Here is a 25,885-nt window from a genome sequence, read left to right as displayed (position 1 = left end):
GCTGCAGGATGACTGGCTTGATTCGGACCCCTCTTCTGACTGTCTTGAGGAACAGATTGTGCAACTAGTACTTTCATTTTCGTATCTTTCATACGTCTTCTCTCGTGTTCTTGTTCTTCTCTGATTCTATTCTGGTGATACTGGAGCATCTGGAGCATCTGTGACGGGGTACTAGCTTGCCAAGTACTTTCGACTTTCAAAACTCGATTCTTAACTTGTGGGCTTGAATTCTCGACTAGTTTAGTAACAAAAAGATGAGGGTATGACTCGCTACCTGTCTTCAAACCACTGTTGATGATAAAGCATTTCTCGAATCTAGAATAAAAATCACTAGTATCTTCATCCTGTTTCTGTTTGCATGCTGAGATTGCATCCCAGTCTTCCTTTTTCGTGGCTAATAACCTTGGCAAAACCTGAATCAATAACTCTGGTAATTCTTTACATTTATCTCCAAGACCGGTACCTGGTACTCGTATCTTATCTTCAGCTTCTAGAACTGCCCAATTGATCTTTTTCTCTCCCACCTCCCATTCTTTTTCCTTGAGTTTCTCATATACCCCTGCGGGCAACAGGACCTTTAGCATTTTAATAATATCTGGATAAGTGTATTCTCCCATTCGGAGCATGTCTTTTAATTCTCGATGGAACCCTGCTGGATCTTTGTCGTGACAGGGAATTAATTTCTTCATCTCTAAGAGTTCCATCTTCGTAATCGGGGTATAAACAAATACTCGTTGCATTTCACCATCCGGTGTCCTAACTGGGTGTACTTCTCGTAACGGATGCTGTCTATCTATGTAAAATGGTTTACTTTCTGGGGGTGAGACGTGAACAAAATGCGGGTTCAGAAACGTTCTATATTTGTGGCGCTGTTCTAGAATGACACTAATTAAATCTGTACCTAAACCTTTCCATTTATACTGGAGTAACTCGTTCAGGATATCATGTAACGGACCTGGATCAGAATGCTGACCCTCATACAATGTAATGAGGTGCTGGATCATATACATACCCACCAGTCGCTGCTCGGCTGGGGGCAGTTTCAGAAACATTTGTGCCACTATTTCGTCTGGAAAAGTGGTAGAATCAGTAATCCATCGGACTGCTGATCGGGCTAGTTCTTGTTCATGCATGGTACTAAGTTCACTATAACCGATACGTGATTTCAAAATGTGATCGGTAGCTTGAAATACTTGTTCCAGAGAACCTTGTTCTGGTGCTGGATGATGAATGACTTTCTTGTGTTCTAGGCGTAAATGTCGGTCTGGAAATCTAGATTTACCTACATACGCTATTCTGGCGGTATTCTCGTCGTCTACCTCTTCAGTAGAAGAGTCGTTTTCCTTCTCGCTTACTTGTGCTGTTTTGCGTTGCACGTGTAACCTTATTATTTCTTTACGAATTTTCTTGTACATACTCTCTATACTACTGATGGTCCTGTGTTTACCCTCGGCTATATTATCACTCCACCTTGTCAGAACTTTCATTTCGGTCGGATCTTTAGTCGGACAATCTTGTTCCCTTATTAAGCAATTGATTAGAAACTTTAACAACATGAGCTGGGTCTCAGCTTTCCTTAGAGACATGATTTCGCCAATACTTTCTGGATCATCCCCTGTACGGATGAAACGATATATTCTGTCTAGATCTTCTTTCATATTCGGTAGGGTGTCCAAATACTCGGTCACCCGTCTTACGCGCAATGAATATATAACCATATTATCATCGCCTGGGACTGGATCATAACGGCATTCGGTAAGAGCTCGTCTGATATCTGCGACGGACTGATGTTTGGGCGTACGTTGTAACGCACGTTCATGTAACTCGACTAACCCTATACGTTTATTTGGCGGCGGGGTGCCAGGAGGACCTCCTCCCGCGGCCCCTAAACTGGAATCGTCGACTGATACTCTTCGTGCTGGTAGAGTGACCGATGTAGCGGGAACTTGTACTATGGGCTGGACCGGGGGTACCGTAACAGGTGCTGTAACAGGTGCCCCGGTGGCTGGAGGAACAGGAATTACATTATTTACAGGAGCTGGCGGAGCAGGATTCGCATATTCTGGGACTGTGTCGTCCAAATAGGACGAGAGAAAAATATCAGCTGCGGTCGGTTTGTGACGTAGCTTAATCGGAACTAATGGCGGCGGAAAATTACATGGTGCTTCCGGGGTTGCTTTTGGCAAGCCCTCGGCAAGAAGAGGATACATACCCTTAATGAGGGCATTTCTCTGTCGGTCTGACTGTTCGGTTTTAACTCGTTCACCTATTTCGATTAATTCCCTTTCTTGGGCTCTTTCTGAGGATTCTCTACTTAATTCTGATTTTCTGATTTCTTTTTCTGTTCTTTTATGAGATTCTTTGCGCCATAACTCGATGGCATCTTTCTGGGACTGTCTGGCTTTCTTTTTCCATAATGCTTCTTCTACTCGCATGATGCACTCGGCATCCCATGTACCTGATACGGGCCATCTATACTTTTCCTCTAATTGTTTGGTGTACTCCACCCATAAGTCTAGATATAATATGGCACTTATGCCATGCTTTTGATACATAAAATGACCTGGACTGTCCCTAGGCGGGACAGGAACTGCTTCTTCGAGCAGACCTTTTCTAGTTCTTAGCTGACGTAATTTTGAGAACAGAGGCATGACTAGACTGGAGTCTGGACACAATACAATACACAAGGAACACAATAATTACTTGAAAGAACAATTCATTCATACCACGACATTGAAAACACATGGAATAACATTTAAAATAACAGTTCGGACAAGATACTACCTGAAATACTGAGAACAGAACACATGAATTTTCTCGAGAACAGAACTTACTAGAACAGACTAGATGCACTGCTGAAACAGTACGAAACTTACCGGTCCCATAAAAGAGACACGTCAGGACCCGCATCCACCTAAGTGGACACTTCGTGTTGGATCTGTGTACCCAAACCCACGGACCAGAGACAAATTAATTGACCCTGTCTAGATACTACCCCAGCAACGGTACTCACCGGGCAGCAAGAACGGAAGGCCTCGGACTGGACTGGACTGCTACGACGACGGACGAACTTCGGACTTCAGTTACAGGTGGGCCTCCGGATACCTCGGACCTTGGACTCTCGGCTTGGGCTCTGGTCGGGACTCGCCGCGTTCCTCCACCGCCTCGTCTGGATGCTGGACCGCAACCTCCGTCTCCTCCGTGGACCTGAGGGATACTTAAAGCAGAAATATCTGCCGGTGCGCAGGATGGTTCCGTCACGGCTGCAGAGGATCAGGGGGCCTGCGTGGCTTCTCCGGCGCGTGGGGAAAGGGCAAGTCCCTGTTCGGGCGCCATTATGTGGTAAATAAATAATTAAATACCTGTTCTATTTTTCAGAATAATTAATTAACAGATAGCTCAATAAATAAGAGTCAGGATTCGAGGTATCTTGAGTTTTGCAGGTTTTAATACAGCATAAAGGACAGCAACAGGACAACCTGCACGGGAATAGGATGGCAGCTGCCGGGGGCAGGATCTGGGAGAGGACAACTTTTAATAACAGTGCACATTATTTATATTTAAACATTTGCATTACAATTCATACAGTAGGCGTAGCAGTGGGCGTAGTTAGTAACAGTCGCGAAAGATAAGGCATAAAGTGGGTGTAACAGGAGGCGTATACATAGACATGTGATGTAAACGTAACAGAATATGTCATAAAAAGGGGCGGAAACATGGAGGGGGCTACCTAAGGAGCCGGGACCTCTGACCTAGTGGTGCGCGCAAGCTGGCAATGACGTGTTACTAGGAGGAACTGGGGGCTATGACTTCTGCGCTAGAAGAGGAGACGAAAGTCTGGAGTGTCAGAGCGACATGTACCTAAAGCCTATCTAGTATCTAGTGTTTAGAGAACATGTTGATAGAATCCAAAAGTTATCAGGGCAAAGGCTAACAGACACTAAGACTGGTGCATGCATAACCCTATATGTAGTGTGTGTGCGAGGAATATTAAATAATACTAATACAGTATTTCTCTTACATGGAGACATAAAGGCTAGACCATGACGGAAACTATTGATGCGATTCAGTAGCTTAGGAATGCAGAGAAGGAGGGCTGGACTGATAACTAGAATCATAACATACTCTTGGCAGACTGAGAGGCAGAGCCAGGCCGAGCCGGGCACTGCGAGGCAGGAAGTAAGTGAAGGGTGAGGGATGCAGGTGGGGGCTGTATCGCTCCTCGGAGAGGGTTTCAGGAAACAGGAGCTGAATCTGAGTCCGGGCCCTGTTGAGGCCAAGAAACGGGGACAATTCAATGAATTAACGTGCACACTGTAAAACGTGGCAACATAACTTTACATAGGCCTAATATTCGTTGTATTCACGAAAACTGGAAACTGGCATACTAGAGATGGACACAACTATAATTGTGTCTTTAATCGATCATAGGGAATACATGCATATCGATCATGCACATATAACATAACATGGGGAACACGTAGGCACATATAACATGGCAAAATTTACTTTTCCACACATTCACCAACTCGCCATGTTGTATCTTAGCACCATGGGAGGTGAGAAACCCTCTCTCCCTCCATAAGCGGCCAAAACTATGGGCCACTCCAAACGCATATTGACTATCGGTGAACACATTCACTCTTTTTCCTTTAGCCAATACACAAGCTCTAGTAAGAGCTATCAATTCAGCTGCCTGAGCTGAATTCTGTCTAATACGTGCAGTTTCTACAACTGTATACAAGGTCGTAACTGCATAGGCTGAGGTCGTCTCACCATTGGGGAGTTTAAAACAAGAGCCATCAACCCATAAGATTCCATCTGGATTCGAGAGTGGAGTATCTTTTAGATCAACTCTACCTTTTGTCTCCTCTTCTGTACGGAAGAAACAATCATGTTGTCCTTGAGTATCTGTTTCTTCTGGGATCTGTAACAATGTGGCTGGGTTTAGGGTATTGCATCGTTTAATATGTACATGACTAGCCAAAAGCGTCAGTTTGTACCCTGACAAACGAGCACTAGTGAGGTGTTGAGTCTTTGTCTTATTCAGAAGGATATCTACTGCATGTGGCACCATGACAATAAGAGCATTATCCAATACCAGTCCAGCAGACTGGCGAATGGACACTGCCGTTGCTGCTGTGGCTCTCAAACAACTGGGTAATGCTTTGGCCACTGGGTCTAATGTGGCTGAAACATAGGCACATGGGCGTTGCTTATCCCCAAATTGTTGTGTTAAAACTGACAATGCACAACCTTCCCTCTCATGGACGTAAAGTGTAAAGGGCTTACTGTAATCAAGAGCACCTAACACAGGAGCAGAACATAGGGCAGTACGTAAATCATTAAAACTTTTCTGATATTCTGCAGTCCAAGGGAGAGCGCCATCTTGGAGTGGTGTTCACTCTTTGGGCGCCATCTTGGAGTGGTGTTCACTCTTTGGGCGCCATCTTGGAGTGGTGTTCACTCTTTGGGCGCCATCTTGGAGTGGTGTTCACTCTCCGGGGCTGTCACTGATGAGCGTTCTAGCGCTCCAGCTGAGTGGAGGGACGCCTATTTAAGGCGACCTGCCCTGTGGTCTTCCCTGAGAAGGTATTCGCACGCTGCATCGCGCTTTGCACCTCACTGTGCCTCGCTACTATTTTAATTAACCTGGTATCTATTTGAGTTCATTTTTGTTGCATTTTCTCCTGGTTTTAACGGGACTTATTCTACCCCCCCTTATCTGCACTTTAATCGGCTCCTCACGCCTGTTTAGGCGGGTCCGGTTCCTGGGGTGGGATTCTCTTTGGGCGCCATCTTGGAGTGGTGTGCACTCTTTGGGCGCCATCTTGGAGTGGTGTGCACTCTTTGGGCGCCATCTTGGAGTGGTGTTCACTCTTTGGGCGCCATCTTGGAGTGGTGTTCACTCTTTGGGCGCCATCTTGGAGTAGTGTTCACTCTCCATGGCTGTCACTGATGAGCGTTCTAGCGCTCCAGCTGAGTGGAGGGACGCCTATTTAAAGCTCCCTTCAACGAGCAGCGGTATCGCGCAGCGGGTGCGCCTTCGCTGCGCCTGAGTCGCGCCAGAGTCCTGCCCGTCTGCGCCCGTCACCACTAAGGCATCGCGGGTCGTGGCAGGACTCTATGCCCCTTCCTACCATTATGCCATCACCTATAATTAGGTATCAAAGGGAAGAGCTGTTGGCCATTCGGGGATTGTGCACTGTCTGTGATCTCCCCCCAGTGGCCCCGACTTGTGGCCCCTATCGTTGCACCTGTGGCGTTTGGGCATTGGACACTCCGTCGCGCATTCGTTCCTTGAATTTACCATCTGGGCAGAAACACATGCCACGGAAGCGGGATCTTGACATCTGGAATTTGAATGTCAGGTCACTGGTAAAACATTATCAGGAGATATATGATCTCCTTAAAACAGAGGCACCTGACGCGCTTTTTATGACCGAAACGTGGCTGCAGGACTCGGACTCCTCCATACTGAACCTCGCTTTTCCCCCTGACTATGCTATCTTTACGCTTAATCGGGGTACGAGAGGAGGGGGAATTGCGATGGCTGTTAAGTTGTCTTACCCATGTGAATGGAAAGCCCTTAAACTTCCCGGATGTGAATGTGCTCTGTTTAAAATTTCGTTTAATCCTCACTTCACCTTTTCGGGCCTTTTAATTTACCGCCCTCCGGGCTGCGATTCTGCTGCCTTTAGGGCTGCTCTCCCGGATCTAATTAGTACGGAGGCACTAGGATGTGCGAATTTTAATGTCCTTGGTGACCTCAATCTCCATTTGGACTGTTTATCTTTGCCTGCTATTCGGAGTTTTTCTGCCGATCTAGAGGCCTTGCAGTTTTCCCAGCTGGTGACCTCTCCTACTCATCGAGATGGCCACATACTTGACCCGTTTTTTACCAACTTAGAGGGCATTAGAGTACTTTGTCCCATTCAGATGATTTGGACCGATCATATGCTGAGGAAGATGGTTGTTCCTATGTCCGATCCTCCTTTTAGATCTAAGGATAAAAAAATCCTTAAACGCCGTTGGAATACATTAAAACTGGAAGACTTTTATCGTTTTTTGGAGAAAGCGCCCCTGGGCCCGGTCATTAATGGCGATGATGGGTACGACGCTTTCTGTGTGTGGATTTCTCGCGCTCTGGACTTTTTGATCCCTTTGGTATGGTCTAAACAGGGCTCTAAAGAGCATAGCCCTTGGTATGACGATACCTTAGCGTCCCTTAAAAGAGCCTGTAGGCAGGCTGAACGGCTTTGGAGAAAATCGTTTGACCCTGATATTAAGGCCCGCTACTTTGCTAAAACTAAGATCTACCACAGAGCGGTATGCAGAGCCCGTGCAGCTTATTATGCTCAGGAGTTTCTGAATAGCCCTAACCCCTCGAAACTTATATTCAAGGTTTTAAAGGACTTAGTGGCTAAGAGGACTGTAGAAATATGTTCAGATTCCCATTGTGAGGGTCTGGCCTCTTTTTTTCTCGAGAAGGTGCAAGCCATATATCGAACCTTCCCTATGGTCTCATCCAATTTAGTGCGAGACAGGTGTATCGTGAGAGATAGTGAGTGTCTCGACACCCTGCCTTCCATAACAAGTGAGGCTTTTGACTACTTGAGTTTAAAAATTAAGTCGGGCTCTCCTGCAGATCCGCTTAAACCGGCTCAGCTTAGGACTATGCTGCCGTTATGCAGCACTCCGCTGTTGTCTTTAATCAACCTGTCATTATCCTCAGGTATAGTGCCTACTAGGTGGAAGTAGGCCATAGTCACACCCATATTGAAGAAGGCTACCATCGATCCTCTCAAACCTGAGAACTACCGCCCGATCTCCTTGCTTCCCTGGGCCACAAAAGTTGCTGAGGCCCATGTGAACGGTATCCTGGCAGACCATCTTACCAGAGCTAACATCTTAGACCCAACTCAGAATGGGTTCCGTGCGGGCCACAGCACGGAGACAGCCCTACTTTCCATGGTCGAACATCTGCGATCTGTGCTTGATGCGGGTCGGACAGCGGCACTATTATTATTAGATCTGAGTGCCGTGTTCGACACTGTATCGCACAGGATCTTACTTCAGCGACTGGAGGAAGTAGGAGTCAAGGGCTCTGCCCTATGCTGGTTTCGATCCTTTCTTACGGATAGGTCGTTCCAGGTTGCGATTCCACCTGGCAAGTCTAAACCGTACCCGTTGTCTCTGGGGGTCCCACAGGGGTCTTCGTTGAGCCCCACTCTTTTTAATCTTTACGTGAGACCGCTGGCTGCGGTCGTCAGGCAATGGGGCCTGACGATGGTCTCATATGCTGATGACACGCAGCTGGCGGTCACGTTGAGTGGGGATTCTGATGTGGAGGCCCTCAGGTTCCGGGACGGCTTACGGGCAGTGGCCAATTGGATGAACTCTAACTGTCTCCAGTTGAACACCAAAAAGACAGAGGTCATGGTGGTAGGCAAGCAAGTGGGGCTGTGGGGCGACGACTGGTGGCCTTCTGAACTGGGTGTGACCCCCTCTCCGGTATCGGAGATAAAAAATCTTGGGGTTTGGCTTGATCCAACACTTAGTTTTATCTGCCACACCAAGAGGGTGGCGGCCTCTTGCTATGGCGTTATTAGAGGACTAAGGCCTATAATGAGATTCTTTGATGCCCCCACCAGACAGCTGGTGGTTCAGGCATCAGTACTGTCTCGACTGGACTACGCCAGCTCGCTCTTGGCCGGGATAAATCAGGCTGAACTCATTCGGCTGCAGCGAGTTCAAAACGCTGCGGCCAGAATAGTGATAGGTTTGCCTAGACGGTGCTCGGTCTCCAAGACGATGCACTCGCTTCATTGGCTCCCTGTAACTCAGAGGATTAAATTCAAGGTTCTTTGCCTGGCATTTAAAATCCTCAAAGGTATGTCTCCCCAAATTCTGGCGAATCTTCTAATTCCTTATGTCCCTTTGCGGACTCTGAGATCTTTGGGCCAGAACTTGGCAGTGGTTCCATGCTTCAGGCTGAGTAGAACTGGCGGCCGCTCCTTTCGAGTACTGGCAGCGAAGTGGTGGAACCTCCTCCCTTCTGAGACTCGGGCAATTGATGACCTTCTCCAGTTTAGACGTGCTATCAAAACCTTATTGTTTGTCTAAATTTAGGTTCTTCTCTGCGCCAGACTGATGTTGTGTTGTGTGTGCCTTCTCATAGCGCCAGGACGCCCCTTTGCTGGGGCAGCTGTTGCGTTGTACAAATAATAATAACATAACATAACATAACATAACATAACATAACAGGTTGGGGTGTATCTTTAAGAGTGAGTGCCAACAGAGGTTTTGCTAGCAGAGAAAAATTCGGAATCCATTGTCTACAATAAGGGTTAATACCCAAGAAAGCACGTACCTCCTTTTGTGTGCTTGGGACAGACATTTGAGCAATTGCTTGGATACGCTCTGGAGTTAATTGTCTTCCCTCCTTTGACAAGAGATGACCTAAATAGGTAACTTTTTGCCGGCAATATTGCATCTTAGAGGGTGAAACCTTGTGGTCAAGATCAGCCAAGTGTCGTAACAGTGTAATAGTAGCCTGTTTACAAATATCCTCAGAATCAGCAGAAATCAACAAATCATCTACATACTGAATAAGAGTGGCACCTGAAGGTAAAGTGAGAGTATCGAGCTGTGTTTTTAAAGCTTGACTATAAATGGAGGGACTCTCACAATAGCCTTGAGGAGCGCGTGTAAATCGGAAGCTTCGGCCTCCTAAAGAGAAGCCAAAAATATCTCTACTTTCTTCGGCAATGGGAATACTGAAGAATGCATTCTTCAAGTCGATTACAGAAAACCAAGTAGCAGAAGCAGGTACCGTTGTCAATAGGGCAGTGATATCTGGGACAACGGGAAATTGGGGTACAACAATCTTGTTAATTTCCCGGAGATCGATCACAAAGCGATAAACGGGAGGTTGGGAAGAATCAGTACGTTTAAGAATAGGTATAACAGGACTATTGCATATATTCCCTCTAGTCTCTTCAATCACACATTTCTGAACCAAATCATAACTAATAGGCAAAAGAGCTTTTTCACCATCATTGGAAACTTTGTACTGGGGAATGCGTGGTAACTTAATATTGGGTTTGAGGGTGACAACGTAAGGCGGAATTTGCAAGAGGCCAACATCATTAGGACCTGTAGCCCAAAGAGTAGTAGGAAGAGAATGCAATTCAGGGGAATTTGTCTTTAGACAGATACACTGGGGAAATCAATTCCCTACCCAAAGTGAGGTGTACACCAGAAGGAGAACAATGTAGGGTTGCATACAATCTTTTTAATAAATCCAGACCCAACAGATTTTCACCACAACCAGTTGTTAAAATAAGTGGAGCCTCTAGATCATAAGGACCTATCGAGATGGGCAAAGGTTGAGAAATTGGGTTTTTAACTGGGGCGCCAGAAAATCCTACGGAAATATTCGTTAAGCCAGACAAAGGTGCCCCAGGGAGTTTAGAGTGGATAATAGAACTCTTTGTTGCACCAGTGTCCAATAGAAATGGCTCTGAAACACCTAATGTAACTACCTCAACATAAGGCCCATTTTGATCCACTGGAACTGATATGACTCCCTCACTTTGTCTTTTTTTTTTTTTTTCTTTTTTTTTGGTGTTCAAACTATTTTTATTGAAAAAAAGATAGACAGTACACAGCTTCTTACGCCTATGACCCTGAGGCCGGCAGCTTGGCATGCAACTCAATAGGTAAGTCGTAGTAGGTATACCACAGCTGCTAAGCCGGCATCCCGGGGGCCCGGCAGCGCCAAATAGCACAACATCATAAGTGTCCATACGCTAGTACCGGAGGCTGAGGCATCAGGATCTAACATAGCAGAACAGGTATGTTTTGATTTTTCGAGTTATGTGTAACCTTAAGAAACAATTCCCAACATGAAACAGAACAGTGAGGTCATACAGACACATGTAGACGTAGATTGACTCCCTCACTTTGTCTATGGCTGTCCTAGCTAGTATGAAAATCTTGACTCTCATTCTCGTTATAATAATTATCACTGTAGTATTGAGCAGATTGAGTATTTTGCTGATCACAATAATTTGTGGAAGTTTGACGGGAAAAAGAACGCTGATGCTGATCATAAGATGATCTACCTCGTCCCCTACCCCTAGGCGTTGACTGATAGCCACTTCGGCTATGTGACCCAGACATATCACCAGTACGGTGTAACAAAACCGGGCAACTATTCTCGAAGTGACCTTCCTCCTTACAATAAGCACATCGATTAGGACCCAATGGAGACCTTGGAACAAAGGGTTCAGGTTTCTGTAACAGCCTCTGAAATTGGGGAAGTGGCTGATATGAACGCTGAACAGAACGAGGAGGATAAGCTTGCTGCAAAAGAACTTTCGTTTTGAGGTCTTTATTTTTCTTTTCTGACTTCTCTTTCTCCTCTAAATCCCTATTCTCATAATACTGAACCATCGTCAAAATTCCCGAAGGCGTTGCCACAGGCCACATACTTTTGGGCATTTTGAGCCTTGTAGACAATTCCGGCAATAAATTAGAGACAAACTTATCTACAAACAATCTCTGGCCACCTGGTGTAGCCATATCTTGTCCACTGTGATCAACAAATGATTCCTCGAAACGTGTAACGAAATCAGACACAGACTCATCCTTCTTTTGCTTACAGGCGGACAACTTATCCCAATTAACTGCTTGTGCTGGCATTAGAGTTTTCATAAGTGTTATTATTCTGTTGGACAATTCTGTAATCATTGGTTCTGGCTTAGCTCCACCCACTTGTCTTTGATCTGCTTGTAGGATAGCAGCCCAATCACCACCTAATTCAACAGCGTGATCCTCTCTACGAATTTTATTCCATATCTCGGATGGAACTACTTGACCCATCAACATATCTATATCTGATAATGTTAGTGTGCAAGAGGACAATGTTTGCACTAATTCTTTATAATATCCTGCCGGATTTTTACGCGGATCAGGTAATGCTTGCTTTAACGCAATAACTTCTGATCTTTTCCACGGAACATGTACCCAAACTTGCTGGAAATGAGCAAGCACAGGGGGGTTAGCCCCTGGCACAGCATCACACGATAAAGGTTGTACCTCTCGCATAGGATATAATTTGTCTGTTGTAACAATTCCTCCTGTCCCTGAATTTTTACAAGATAGAAGATCTCTATATGCTACTAAATTCGATATTGCATCTTTATAATCCTGTCCTATTACTGCTCCAGTAGCTACTTCCTTTTTTAATTCTATTAATCCCCTAGGTGGGCCATCCTGGATTGCATTGTCCCACATTTCAATCAATATCTCGCACATGAGATTAAAGACATAACGCTGAGTAGATGTAGGCCATTACATAGCTAAATCTTGGATATCAGATGACCCATACATATTACCATTTGTCATCCATTTTTGAGCCTGAGATTGGAGTATCGTAGCTTCATGAAGATCGAGATGACTCTGACTTCTAAGAGTTCTCTTCATAATAGGGGAATTACGTACTTAATTTATAAAAGGAGTAAAAGCTGAAAAGAACCCACTATCTTTTCTTCTAACTGATTGTGGAGTAGAAGCTTGTGCCACAGGGGTAGAGACGAGTGTCGTTACTGGAGATATTACAACAGGACCCGCAGTAGTAACTGGGATCATAGGTTGAGGCACAGGCAGAGGTGGAGGTGGAGGTATAACAGGTAACATAGCAGGTACTAGTGGAGGAGCTAAGGCTGGTACATAAGGCGGTGGAGCAGACAACATAAGGGACATTAAAGGATCATTTTCATTCTCCTCATCTAATGATGGAGAAGTAGGCAAAGCTGGATAACATTCATCTACTGTCATACGATGTTGTCTATCTAATACCTCAATCGCTTGATCAGTTTCATTGTCTTTGAATTGTTGAGCAGCCTGTATAACAGACATTTCTTTTTCCTTTCTATCTCTTTTTGCTTGTTTTATTTCTTTCTGTTTTGACTCCTTTCGCCAAATGTGAAATGAGTCAAAAATTGCCGGCCGGGCTTTTCTCTTAAATAGTCTTTCCTCTAAATTATCCAACACACATGGTTCAAAACTACCATCCTTCAGCCATTGTAAAATACCGTCATTCTTAGAGTATTTTTCCCAAAGGTCGACAAAGATGATAGGACCAGTTCCATGTTTGGAATAAACTTCATATTTTGGAGTCCCTACTGAAGGCACTGGACAAGTGTCTTCTAGTCGGGAATCTCTTAAACAACAAAAACAACACCATCTTTTGAGCTTACTGAAACCAGGCATCGTTATTTCACTGGCCTCTTACTAACATCAAGGGGTTAATCAAATAACACAGTGCAAATGTACTCACCCCTCGGCTTCGGTTATTGCAACAATCGAATCAAAGCAAAATCAAAAACAAACATGTGGGAGCTACCCACAATTACTTAACCAAATTGTTCTCTCACACCAACAGAGGCCCGTCTATCGTCTCGAAATGCCAGTCAGTGCCAACGCGAACCAAAGCAGGGCGGCAGTCAGGGCAGCAGTCATCAGCAGCCGTCGGAAAGGAGAAGCCGCGTTGTAAAGACCTTCAGTCCACTTTCAACATGCAGGGGTCACTTATGTGGTGCGCTTCCTCCGGAATTTTCTCACGTAGCTCCTCACGACCCTCGGGCTTGACCACGACCTTTGACACCGCCCCAATTGAAGAACCAGGCCTTTAAGGGCCTAGCGGTGCAGGGCACGCCTAAATCTCCGCGTTCACCTGCTTTGTTATACAGAGACACGGGACACTCTGTTAAGCATAGACAACAGGATTTATTAGCTGCAGCTATGCACAGTGATCCTAGAAGTACACCAATGGTATGTTCTCAGGATACTGCCCCTTTACCATGGGGCTCACAGTCTTTTATATTCTTTTACACCTGCATAAGAACACTCCCAATGCTCAAAATGTAAACCAATGAAAAGATATGTTTTTTGGGAAAAACAAGACGTCACATGATTAGATTATCCACCCCCAGGTCATGTTTTAACTAACCCCACAGGTGGTTCAATAATGGTGTCCCTGAGTTAATCAACAGTGGTAGACATGTTTGTGTATTGCAAAAGAGGCCAATTTGCAAGGTAGTATAAGACGGGAAGAAGGACAATGAAAACCAACAGATGGTTTGAGACAAGGATTAGTGAGTCGAGACAAGAATACTGAAGGCCAACAGGCAGTTTGGATAAGGATTAGTGAGTCGGACTGATTCCTGGAATCAACTTCACCTCAAGGATAGAGGGGTTATTTGATACGTGGCACTACGAAGGGCAAGAGTTTTCTGTCTGCCAGGTTGCCTGAGTGAGGGCAACACAAAATGGCAGAACCAAATTTCCTCAACACAAGACCCCTGAAACACACCATGAACACAGTATTTAGGGGCAGCCCTGAACCCAGAAGTCAGACAAGCATGAAAAAGAAGAAGTAGGACCGAAGAGACATACTGAAGGAAGAAGAGGAGGACACCAAATGCTTTGGCCCAAGCCCTACCAGTCTGTCCCGACCTCAGCCTGCTCCAGCGGAATCCCCGGCGTGTCCAGCAGCCCCCCAGAACCCGGAGGACATGCCCTGCCTTCCCTGCAAAGACTCTGTCTCCCATGAGCACTGGACTTGCTCAAGAACCAGACTCTGGCTCCGGGCGAATTCGCGAGTCTGTCCCACTCTGGACCTGAGGCCCATGGCCCGAGGTTGAGTGGCAAAACATCACGAGGAGGTCCCCCATGGAACCTGACCTGAGATCTGGTGATCCCTTTCCTACCTCAAGCCTCCCAATGACATCTGCAGCCTCTTCCTGGAGGATCCCCCTGACCGCAACCGGAGCTGGCAAGGAAACCCGATGCCTATAGACACCCTTTCACCCGACTTGGGTGGCCCAATCGACAGTGTCCATGCATCCCCTTGAATCCCAATTTAACTCTCCAACTGGTGGTCACCTCCAGGAAGCCTCCCTGCCCAAACCTGAAGTCTTTCTTCAGACCGGAGATCTCCAATTAAAAACAACAGGGTACACAATGCCAATTCAGCACCCTACACCCGGCCGCTCCAGTGCCGCTGTGGGTGTACCTTGTGTGCTAACTCGGGTCTCCCTTTGCCCTGGGTTTAATCCTAGGAGCTTTGCTCCCTCAACTCCCATAGGCTAACATTGGGCCTCAGCACTCTGCACCTGGCCGCCCTAGTGCCGTTGAGGGTGCTCTTTGAGTGCATCCTCGACTCTGGGGCAACCCTTGTTCTAACCCCTGAAACTCAACCCTCAAAGCCGATTGCTTACCTGCAAACGGATAACCACATTTTCTTCCATAGGTTTGTATTGACTGTTTTTTCCTGTGAAAAAAGTTCTAAGAGTTGAGTTGTGTTTGTATGGGAACCCAAACAACTGTGTTTTAATGCCAAAGTGCTTTACTTACTTTGTCTAGGAAATGTCCCAGTGTGATATTTAGGCATACCACATGAGTAGAAAAAGTAATCTAAAAAGTACTCTAAAAAGTACTCACAAATTAATTACAAATATCAACTGTCTTTAACTGTTTTACAAACCTGTATCAAAGTCAATTTCATCCAGCTTACATATTCTTAACCTTTTTTGAAAAGTACAATTTTACTTCCTGTACCAAGTCCTGCTTGAATCTAAAAATAAAATACAACTAAATAAATATTTATTTATACAAACAATTGGTCTGAGTTCAGTCTTTGAGTGTGTGTCATCATTTCTTGCCTAACACTATCCTCTGATAAATTCTTGCTGCTCACCTACACGACTATCCGGACCCCGGTAGAGATGGGTAGGCACACCACGCAGTAGTCAAGGCAGCGAGAACCTTTAACCCCTATGGTTCCCCCTTGATGTTAAACCTACCGGGTACTGTTGACACCTTTACACCTTGACCGTTAGGCAAGAGCTGTCCCATACAGGTAGTACAACTATATATATACTGACACTATATCAGGTCATGTTTTACTAGAGATAGATGTAATCAATTAGGTCCTGAAGAATCGCAGCCAGTGTGCAAGGCGAGAAACATGTTGACCTCACGATATGTAAAGTAGTCCTGGATCGTGACGTGGAATCCTGATTTCCTGCGATGATAGGCTACCCACTGTTTTTACTTGTGGCAGGGGACCACCAGAATAAATTGATCTCCGGTACCTTGTGCCACATTTTAAATCCACGTATTTACACTATCCTTTCCCTCCTGGCCCCTCACCCGCACTTCACCCATAGGCAGTTGGTAAAAAGATCTCCGCCAAAGAGCCCCTCTTTGAGGTGAGCCCATTGGGCATTGCACCGCCTGCCCAACGAGGAGCAAACGCCAATGATGAAGCATGACACTCGCAAGGGTGTGTGAGGCCAATAAATCCAACAAATTTGATACCCAGGGTATCCCTCCACTGAGCACTACCCTTACCTTCCATGTGACCGTACTTTTTCCTTCCTCTAGCCTTTAGGAACAGCCAAGTCTATATTTGTTGTCACTGCTCACCTACACTACCACAAATAGAGAGTAGGGTGTTATCTACTATTTTGTGTTAAGGAGAATACGAGAAAGACAATCAAGTTGAGAATGTTGTAAATCTTCAATGACGACCAGGAGCAGCGTCACAAATAGAAATTGATGAAAATAACAAAGTGAAAATTAAAAGAGAATTTCCATAGACGGCAAATAGTGTTTCGCCTACAAGCGGGGGAAAGACTGACATTCAGACCCGAGGTGATAACTAGCAGCCCACATCAGACTCTATAAAAGACAACAATTGAGAAGGACACCAGTCGTACGAATTTGATGACCCCATACAAACTTGTCCTGAGGAAGGTGTGACCATATCAACGGCCCTAACACCGAAACGCGTCGACGCACTGTATATTAGAGACTCCCAAGTAAAGCCCAGATGGCATTACCTATATGTTAAATCAATTTGTATGGTTTTACTGTGGTACCAGTGGAAGGCTATTGGATCTAACAAATTGGTAGAAAATTTGTTCGAAATATCTAAGCTTGGGGGTTCCTGTTTTGTCATTGAAATTGTGTAATGAATTATTGTCTACCCTATTAGAAATGTGTTGTATTGTACTCTTCAGAAATCTATGTTGAAAAGTATTTTTTATTTATATTAATGTATGAAATGTTTTTATTGTATGTTTTCAGAATATGTTTTTTTCTGAAATTTTAACGAAGTACCTTTTGTGATTATATTTTAATAAAAATTGTTAACGCTGCACTATAGCTTTTGGTCTATCCTTTGAAGGCTGCTATATGGATAGAGTGTGCCCATAGTGAATCTATTTTAATGTTTTGTATATAAGTCATTCCAGGGATATCCCTTAGACTTGTTATCTACTATTACCTCTGTAAGCGTTTGGAGATCCACTGGACTCTGTGCACATTATACCTTACTTTGGTATAGTATATACAGAGCCAGGGGGGCGTGGCTTGGCAGCCGATGGAAGGAGACGCGTGAGCGCCGAGCTCCGCAGCAGCCTCCCCATTTATCCTGACTATTACCGTCCTGATAGCCCCTGAGCCCTGATTTCGCCCGCGCCTCCTCCCGCACACCTGGGGGCCTGAGCCGAGACGGTGGGAGCGGATCCCCGGCTGCGCGGAACCAGCGCCGCGCCGGGAGTCTGGTGGGCGGCGCCGGCCATCTTGCGGCCTGGGTGATAGGCCGCATCCCCGACCTCGGGTGGTTGGAGGGCCGGGCCGCGGTGCTACCTGGCCGGCCGCCGGCTGCTGTGAGGGCCGGTGCCCTGAACTTTCGCGCTCGCCGCGGCGGCGGAGCTCGAGCCGCTTTACCAAGGTGTGCCCACAGAGGCGTGGCGGGGACGCCTGCGGAGGAGAAGACCAGTGGAGACCCTCGGCCCTAGGGGACCGGCGGCGCGCCAGGTTCGGAGTGCGAGATTGGGGTAGGGCTTGCCCCTGCGCGGCCTGCCGGAATTGCGACTGACCGGCGCTGACCCCTGGCCACTCGCTATTGGGAGACCCCGCCGTGTGCCAGCTGCGGAGTGCAGGCTTGAGGTGAGGCCTAGCCCTGCGCCACCTGACGGCGTGAGAACGGACCGGCGCTGGCCCCTGGCTGCGTGTCGGCGGGGGGCCTGGTTGGGCGCCATCCACGGATCCTGGGATCGAGGTCAGACCAGACCCTGTGCAGCCTGCCAGGGGGGAGACGGACCGGCGCTGTCCCCGGGCCGCTTGCCACCGTGGGACCCCGCAGACGCCAGAAGGCCTGGGGACTGGACGCTGGGGACACCCAAGGGGCCCTGATTCTTGGGGCCTGGGCGTGCTACTCCCTGGCCCTCACGTGCTTGGGACTTTGAGGGGCCGCCCCTGACGCCATTTCGAACTGATAGCTTTGGGCATCGCGTCTGACCTTGGGGGAGCGACGCACTCCGGGGGGCTCCTTGTGCTTGGTGGACAGCAAAGCGAGGAGCGAGGTCCAGGTGCTGCTAGGGAGCTGCTGGTTTTGTGGGCCAGCGGAACCGGAGGAAGGGCGGCGCGGAGAGGGACCCCGGGGCTCTCGACCTGGAGAGCTGGACTTGGTGGGGGACGCCGACCCTGTTGCTGCGGAGGAGAGACCCGGCCGCCTCCATGGGAAAACGCCCGAAACCTCCCCCGGATGCGGCTGGGGGGGCGACGGATGACCGGGGCTCCACCCTGGATGATGACCCGGCGACGGGTCTACCACAGAGCCAGCTTGAGCAGATCCTGAAGGCCATCGCCGACACCAGGGAGGCCCTGCATCACGACATTGGGCAGGTGTCCACGAGCCTGGGCCTATTGCGTGCAGACCACGGCAAGTTGGCAGATCGGGTCAAGCAGACCGAGAGCCGGATTGATGCGCTGGAACCCACATCAAAGGCGGCGGACGCCCTCCTGGGGGAGCTGCAGCAAAGGGTACAACTACTGGAGCAGAGGGCGGAGGATGCCGAAGGGCGCAACCGCCGCAACAACATTCGCGTGGTGGGCCTGCCGGAGAAGATTGAGGGGACTGACATGTTGGGCTATCTGGAGGCCTGGCTGCGTGATGTGGTTGTTCCGGAAGGGCTCTCACCGTTCTATACCCTGGAGCGGGCTCACCGCGTGCCGGCTCGTCCACCGCCCAAGGGCCGGCCTCCCCGTCCGGTAGTGGCGCGGCTGTTGCATTACAGAGATTGAGACCTCATCCTGCAAAAGGCGCGAGCGCTGGGGCCCTATAAGGTGGACAACGCCCAGGTCTCCATTTATCCGGACTACTCCTTGGAAGTCCAGAGACAGCGGTCGACTTTCCTAGCAGTCAAGAAGGCACTCCGGGAGGAGGGTGTCCGCTACTCTCTCCTGTTTCCAGCCCGCCTACGGATCATGCTGGATGGCAAGTCTTCCTTCTACGACACTCCAGACGACGTCTGGAACTGGCTGGAGTTATACAAGACAGGCGCGGATGCACTTCATGTGCCCGAGGAGCGACGGAAGGCACCACCGAGACCTAGGCGGAGTAGGAGACACAGGAAACGGCCGCCGAACGTTCGGACACCTTCGATCTCGCAGACTGCGCTGGAGCGCAGGGATGCCCTCCGGGCGGTCTCCACCATCTCTCAGACAAAGGGCTCCGCATCAGCTGTGGAGTCGGGCTCCCGAGAGGGCACCGACGAGGGGACTTCGGAAGAATCGGCGGCTGGAGGCCCCGCTCCACCACATGTCCCACCTGGGACTGCTGATGGTTTGCTGGACGAATAGGGCAGATGCTCCCCTGCAGTGGTATTGTATAACCTGATGTGCTCCTGATCTGGGTTTGGGTCGGTGGCAGCATTGACCGATTGGGCCTGGAACTGGTGTTGGGTGAGGGGTGGGGCGAGGGATTGGTGGGGAATGTTGGGGTTTTGGTCTAGGGGTGTAGCCAGTGTGTGCGCGATACTTGCTTTCTTTGGGACTGTGCTTGCTACCAGGAATGGGGACCCTCCTTGACCTGAAGTGTGTGACCTGGAATGTGAGGGGTCTGAATTCCATGCTGAAGCGTCACAGGGTTCATGCTCATCTTGTCCGCAGGGGGTTTCAGGTCGCCTTCCTACAGGAAACTCACATTGATCAAACTGAGGGGCGGGCTCTGCAGCGCAGATGGCGGGGGCATATGTTTTACACCACCTACTCGGCCTTTTCTAGGGGGGCTTTGATATGGGTGCAAGCAGGAATTCCCTTCCAGCCATTAGTGACGATAGTTGACCCCGAGGGGAGGTTTGTGGCGGTACAGGGCCGTTTGGATGGGAGGGACGTGACGCTTTGCAGCGTATACGCCCCGAACGTGGACCAACCTGCCTTCTTTGCGCGACTGTCTGGGAAGCTGGCGACTGTCCTAGCTGGCACGGTCCTGCTTGGGGGGGATTTTAACTCTGTACTAGACGTAGACTGGGACCGTTCTCACCCACCACTGGCGCAGGCGGCAGCTCACAAGCTAGCGAAGAGTAGGAGGGACTAGCAGAGTAGCTGGGGCCTGGTCGATGCATGGCGGACCCAACACCCCATGGAAAGGGACTTTTCCTTTTACTCCTCCCCACACGATCTGCATGTTCGCCTAGACAGCATTCTGTGTTCATTAGACATCCAGAGCCTGGTCCGCCACAGTGAGTACTTGACCAGGACGGTATCTGATCATAACCCCTGCCTGGTGACGGTACAGTGGATGAGGCGACGCCAAGCTATCCCGACGTGGCGGTTGAATCCACTGACGCTGGAGGACCCACCGTTTAAAGCCGGGGTGCGCAGCGGGGTGGAGGAGTACTTTGGTGCTAATGTGGGCACGGCCTCCAGCAGGGCACTGGAGTGGGACGCCTTCAAGGCGGTAATCCGGGGCGTCTGTATCTCGGCTACAGCGGGAGTCCGTAAGACCCTCCTGCAGGATGTAGAGCGCAGCGAGGACCGATTGCGCACTGAGGAAAGACGCAGCCACACGGACCCTGAGGCTCACGGAGCGGTCTCAGCAGCACGGGAGATGGTGGCGACGGCAATGGAAAAGCTGCGCTGCTTTGATTATAAGGAGTTTCTGGTCCGGGCTCACGCCGAGCGTGATAAAGTGGGCTCGCTACTGGCGTGGTTGGCCAACCCTGGGACCCGTGGATCCCCGATAGTGGCGCTCACCACTCCGGACGGGCGCATGGTTTACACGCAGTCGGACATCAACGACCAGTTCCTTCAGTATTATGAGCACCTTTATCGGAGCAGGATGCCGGATCCCCCGGAGGAACTGGAGGAGTTCCTGGAGGCGGCGCAATTGCCCAGGCTCGACCCGGAACATGCGAAACAGTTGGGCGGAGATATCTCCGAGGGAGAGATCAGGGTGGCCATCAAACACATGGCCCGCCGCAAGACTCCGGGTACGGACGGGCTCCCGATCGAATTTTATGCGGCCTATGCGGATGTGCTGGTCCCGAGATTGAGGGCGGTTTACCAAGAGGCCTGGGATTCGGGGTGCTTGCTGGCGTCTGCACGCTAGGCTTTGGTGATACCCTTACTAAAGCGAGAGGGAGACGCGAGCTGCCGCTCGGCGTATCGCCCGCTCTCCATGCTCACCACGGACTACAAGATCCTGAGCAGGGTCCTCGCGACGAGGCTACTGACCCACATGCGCTCCTTGGTACATAGTGACCAGACGGGCTTTATTCCTCAGCGCACCACTGCCACCTGTGTGCGCCGGTTGCTCCGGGTCATGGGGGGAGAGGCCGCCGCTCGTCCGGGTGCTGCAGTCCTTTCGATTGACATCGAGAAGGCGTTTGATAGCGTCGAGTGGCCATACCTGCTTCGTGTGCTAGAGGCCTTTGGCCTGGGCGAACGCTTCGTGAAATGGACCGCCTTGCTTTATGCCGCGGCCACGGCCCGCGTCAAGACTGGGACCACCATCTCGGCCCCTTACGCGGTGAGTCGGGGGACCCGACAGGGGTGCTCTCTGTCTCCCCTGTTATTTGCACTGGCAATTGAGCCACTGGCCGCACATGCCCGGCTGGGCCGAGCGTATGCAGGACTTCTGCTGAGAGGCGACACCCACTACATCTCTCTCTACGCGGACGACTGTTTGCTGTTTCTGGCGGACGTGAATGATTCCCTGCGGGGGGCCGAGCGGCTCCTGTCGAACTTTGGCCATCTCTCGGGACTGAGAGTCAATTGGGGGAAGTCTTGCCTCTTCCCGCTGACCCCAGGGGCTGATGATTCCCAGCCGGGGGGCGCCTTGCGATGGGAGCACCATTGCCTCCCCTATCTGGGCATTCTCATATACCACTCACCAGCGGCAACATCAACAGGGCAATTCGGAGTCTACAGGGTTGCATGGGTTTCTGGCGGACACTACCGCTGTCGGTCGCGGGACGAGTCGCATTGTTGAAAATGGTGGCACTTCCCCGATTGTTGTACCTCTTTCGCACCCTGCCGATCTGGATTCCTGCGTCAGTCTTCAGCAGACTCCGTTCCCTCACATCTGGGTTCATCTGGGGATCGGGTAGACGACGGGTGGCGCTGGCCACGCTGCTGCGCCCCAGAGCGGACGGGGGTCTCGCGGCACCGGACTTTGAGTGGTACTACCTGGCGGCGCAGCTGCAGTGGCTCACCCAGGCGGTGGCCTTGGAGTTCCGTGGTCCGGAGGGAGTGGTGGGCAAACTGTTCCCGAGACACGTCCTTTCCTTTATAATCTTGGGCCAGAAATTGGACCTAGCTCAGCTCACTTTGGAGGAACGAACGATTCGCAGCTGCTGGCTTCGGTGCCACAGGCGCTCGGGTGTCGTTCGCCCCTATGCCCCAGAAATTCCGCTCGGGATGTGCACGGCCTTTCCACACGGTGGCGACTGGTCAGCACTGGCGACCTGGGAGGAGCTTGGCCTGTAGATGGTCGGCGATCTTTATAAGGATGGCTCGCTGCTCACGTTTCAGGAGCTGCAGGACTCTTACGATCTGCCGAGAGGTGGATATCTGCTACACGCTTCGTTGGTGGCTGGTATTCGCCATTATTGGAGGAGTGGGCTCACCGAACCACCGACCTCGGAGTGCTGTCAGTATGTGGTAATGGCCGCTGGCACTTACAAGGCCGTCACATGCCTTTACCGACGATTGTCGACTGCCACCCTGCGACCCCTGGATGCGCTGCGAGCTAAATGGGAGGGGGACATTGGGCGGTCTATTCCTGAAACGACATGGCCACAGCTGCTGCGCCGAGCATGGAAGGGCACTAGGAACACCAGGTTCCAATTGGTCCAGTTTTTTACCCTGCACCGCGCATACCTAACACCGACGAAAATCTCGCAATACTTCGAGGGTGCGTCCTCACTCTGTCCTAGATGTGGGACAGCGGACGCGGACTTCGCCCACATGTTTTGGACCTGCAACAAGCTGGCCGGTTATTGGAAGGCGGTGATGTCCTGCCTGAATGCTGTCACGGATCGGCAGATCGATAGTGACATGGGCACCTGTCTATTATTGTGGTTCCCTCACACCCCCCGCAATCGGGTTACCAGTAAATTTTGCGACGGGTTTGGTGTTAGCCAAACGTGAAATCTCCATGCACTGGAAATCTACCCAAGGCCCCAGCTACTTGCGTTGGAAGACCACTCTAGAGCGCTGGGCGAAAGCAGAGAGTACCTTGCGGCTGCGGCAGGCTAGGAGCCTAGATAATGACAAAGCACTGGTGGTGGCTAGGGCGTGGGAGGCCCTAGTTGTGGCGCTCCAGCAACCAGAGGGTGGCCAGAGCGAAGATGAGGGAGAGACACCAGGTTGAGGTTGCTGGGTACGGGGGTACCTCACACGCACCAGGGCACACACACTACTTACACCTATCGATGGCGGATTAGGAGGTCCTAACATCCCGTTGAAAGACATTACTTACCTTTACCGAGGTCCTGTCCAGGACAAGAAAGTGATACCATGTTGATGACTAGGAGGGAGGATTGTGACACACTGGCTATGGGGGTGGGGTACAGGGTGGGATTGGTCTGTTGGGGGATGTTCTATATAAAAGGTGTCTTGTTGGAACTGTACTGATATACTGCATTATCGGCTGATGCCTTGATTGCTATTTTCCTGTAATGTACTTCCTAACCTGGAACACCAATAAAAAATATTTTTACAAAAAAAATAGTATATACAGAGCCAGCTTTCTAAAGCATGCGATCATACTTGCTCATCATTTGTACATTTCCAATCTGTTGCCCTGTCCGTGGGCAAGGCCAGTTTTTGTGGCTGTTGTGACAGTGTTACCAGAAGAGCCGCAAAGCAAAAGAGAAGCACAGCCTTGGTACAGAGTGTTTGTGATAGATGCTTCTTCCTGAATGTCTAGCATTCCTCTTCACTTGATAAGCTCTTGCACAAACTTTATATAATATTTCTCAACCTTACTTAGTGAAAATCAATCCTCTGATGTATAGTGAGAAGAATAATGTGCAAGCTCTCTAGCACATTTGTTCAATTTGACTGTGCATTTCTCAAAGTGTCACAGTTAATTAATCATATGATCTAGATATATACTATCAATGAATAATAAAACATTGCTATACTGTCATTGAAAATGTACATACATTAATAAGTTCATAGCAGTTATGAATGCTAAAATATATGTGAATAGGCAACATTGAGCCTTGCAAGCAAATATACATTATGAGGGAGAGGCGTGGCTTAGCAGGCCAACATGGCGGACGCGCTGTATGTGAGCTCCAGCAGCCTTCAACAATATCCTACTTAATCTTGCCAGATTACTGGCTAGTTTCCTTCCCTCTGCCTAGCCTAGGAAACACAGCGTCAGAATGTCGGAGGGATGGTCGGAAGCAGAAGTGAGGAGGCCGTATGGGGTCAATATTGAAAAAAGGTTTATTTATGATAGTGGAAAAGTATTGGAAAAAAAACAGTCTTGGGAGTCCCAAATAAAGAAAAACACCAGGATGGTTTTCCAGAAGTTGAAGCACTTCCTCGGGGTCTGGAGGGTGTCCGGATCGGCTGGTCTTCTGTGTGGCCCAGAAGCCTGTTACGGGCTTCTTAAGGTAACAGATCCCGGAGCGGCTCAAAACAAAGAGAAAAAATAGTGTTCGGTACCGTCACCAAAACCACGTGAGGGGTAGAACAGAGAGGATTATGCGGCTCTTCAGAGGGGCCAGGGGTTGGTGTGAGGGTATTTGGGTTAAGGCTTGCGGAGAAGGCAGTGGAGTGCACGGGAAAGGATTCGGACCGCGGTACCGAGCGGTTTTAAAGCTACCCGTTATCCCTAGGTGTTGTGGCAAACAGAGGTACACCAGTGATTAAAACCACCTTTTGTACCCGCTCACCACCCGCCGCCTGTAACACACTCCCTCCCCCTCCCTAAGCCCTTTTCCCAACACGTACCACTAGGAGCCACAACTCTCCTGAGTTGCGGCGGCTCGTGCGTCCTCCGGGATCCACCAGTCTTCAGATCACGTCTCAGTGTCGTCGTCTCCTGGGTCTCGGGCACCGCCGTCGTGGGTTAACCTCGGGAAGTCCTTGCTGTCAGCTGCTGTGGCGTTCGCGTTGCTCCCTGGCGAGTCCTCGGTGTTCCGGCAATCTCCTTCCGGTCCTGGGTTGTCGAACGTGCCTTCTGAAGTGCCTCCTTCCTTTTCCTGGCGCGTGTGACCTTCCCCTCTGCTTCCTGATTGGCTAGTTGTGGGTTCCTTCCCGCCTCCCGAGTGAGGGAGCTCTTCCGGGTTACTTCCTGGATTCTGCGGGAGGGAAGAGTCGGCTGTTAGCTGGAGTGGTCCATAGGCGTCTTCCTCCTCATACTGGTAAGGAGTCCAGGCCACATTTTGGGGTTCACTATATACATTGTAGGGGTTGAGCCCGGGTTTCTTTCACATTTCCCTTCCCTAACTTTCTTGCCTACAAGAAAAGGTTCAAAGGGGTATCTGGATAGAAAATCAGC

This window comes from Lissotriton helveticus, chromosome 2_2 (genome assembly GCF_964261635.1).
Source record: "Lissotriton helveticus chromosome 2_2, aLisHel1.1, whole genome shotgun sequence".
NCBI classification, from domain to species: domain Eukaryota; kingdom Metazoa; phylum Chordata; class Amphibia; order Caudata; family Salamandridae; genus Lissotriton; species Lissotriton helveticus.
This window is presented reverse-complemented; position numbering follows the sequence as displayed.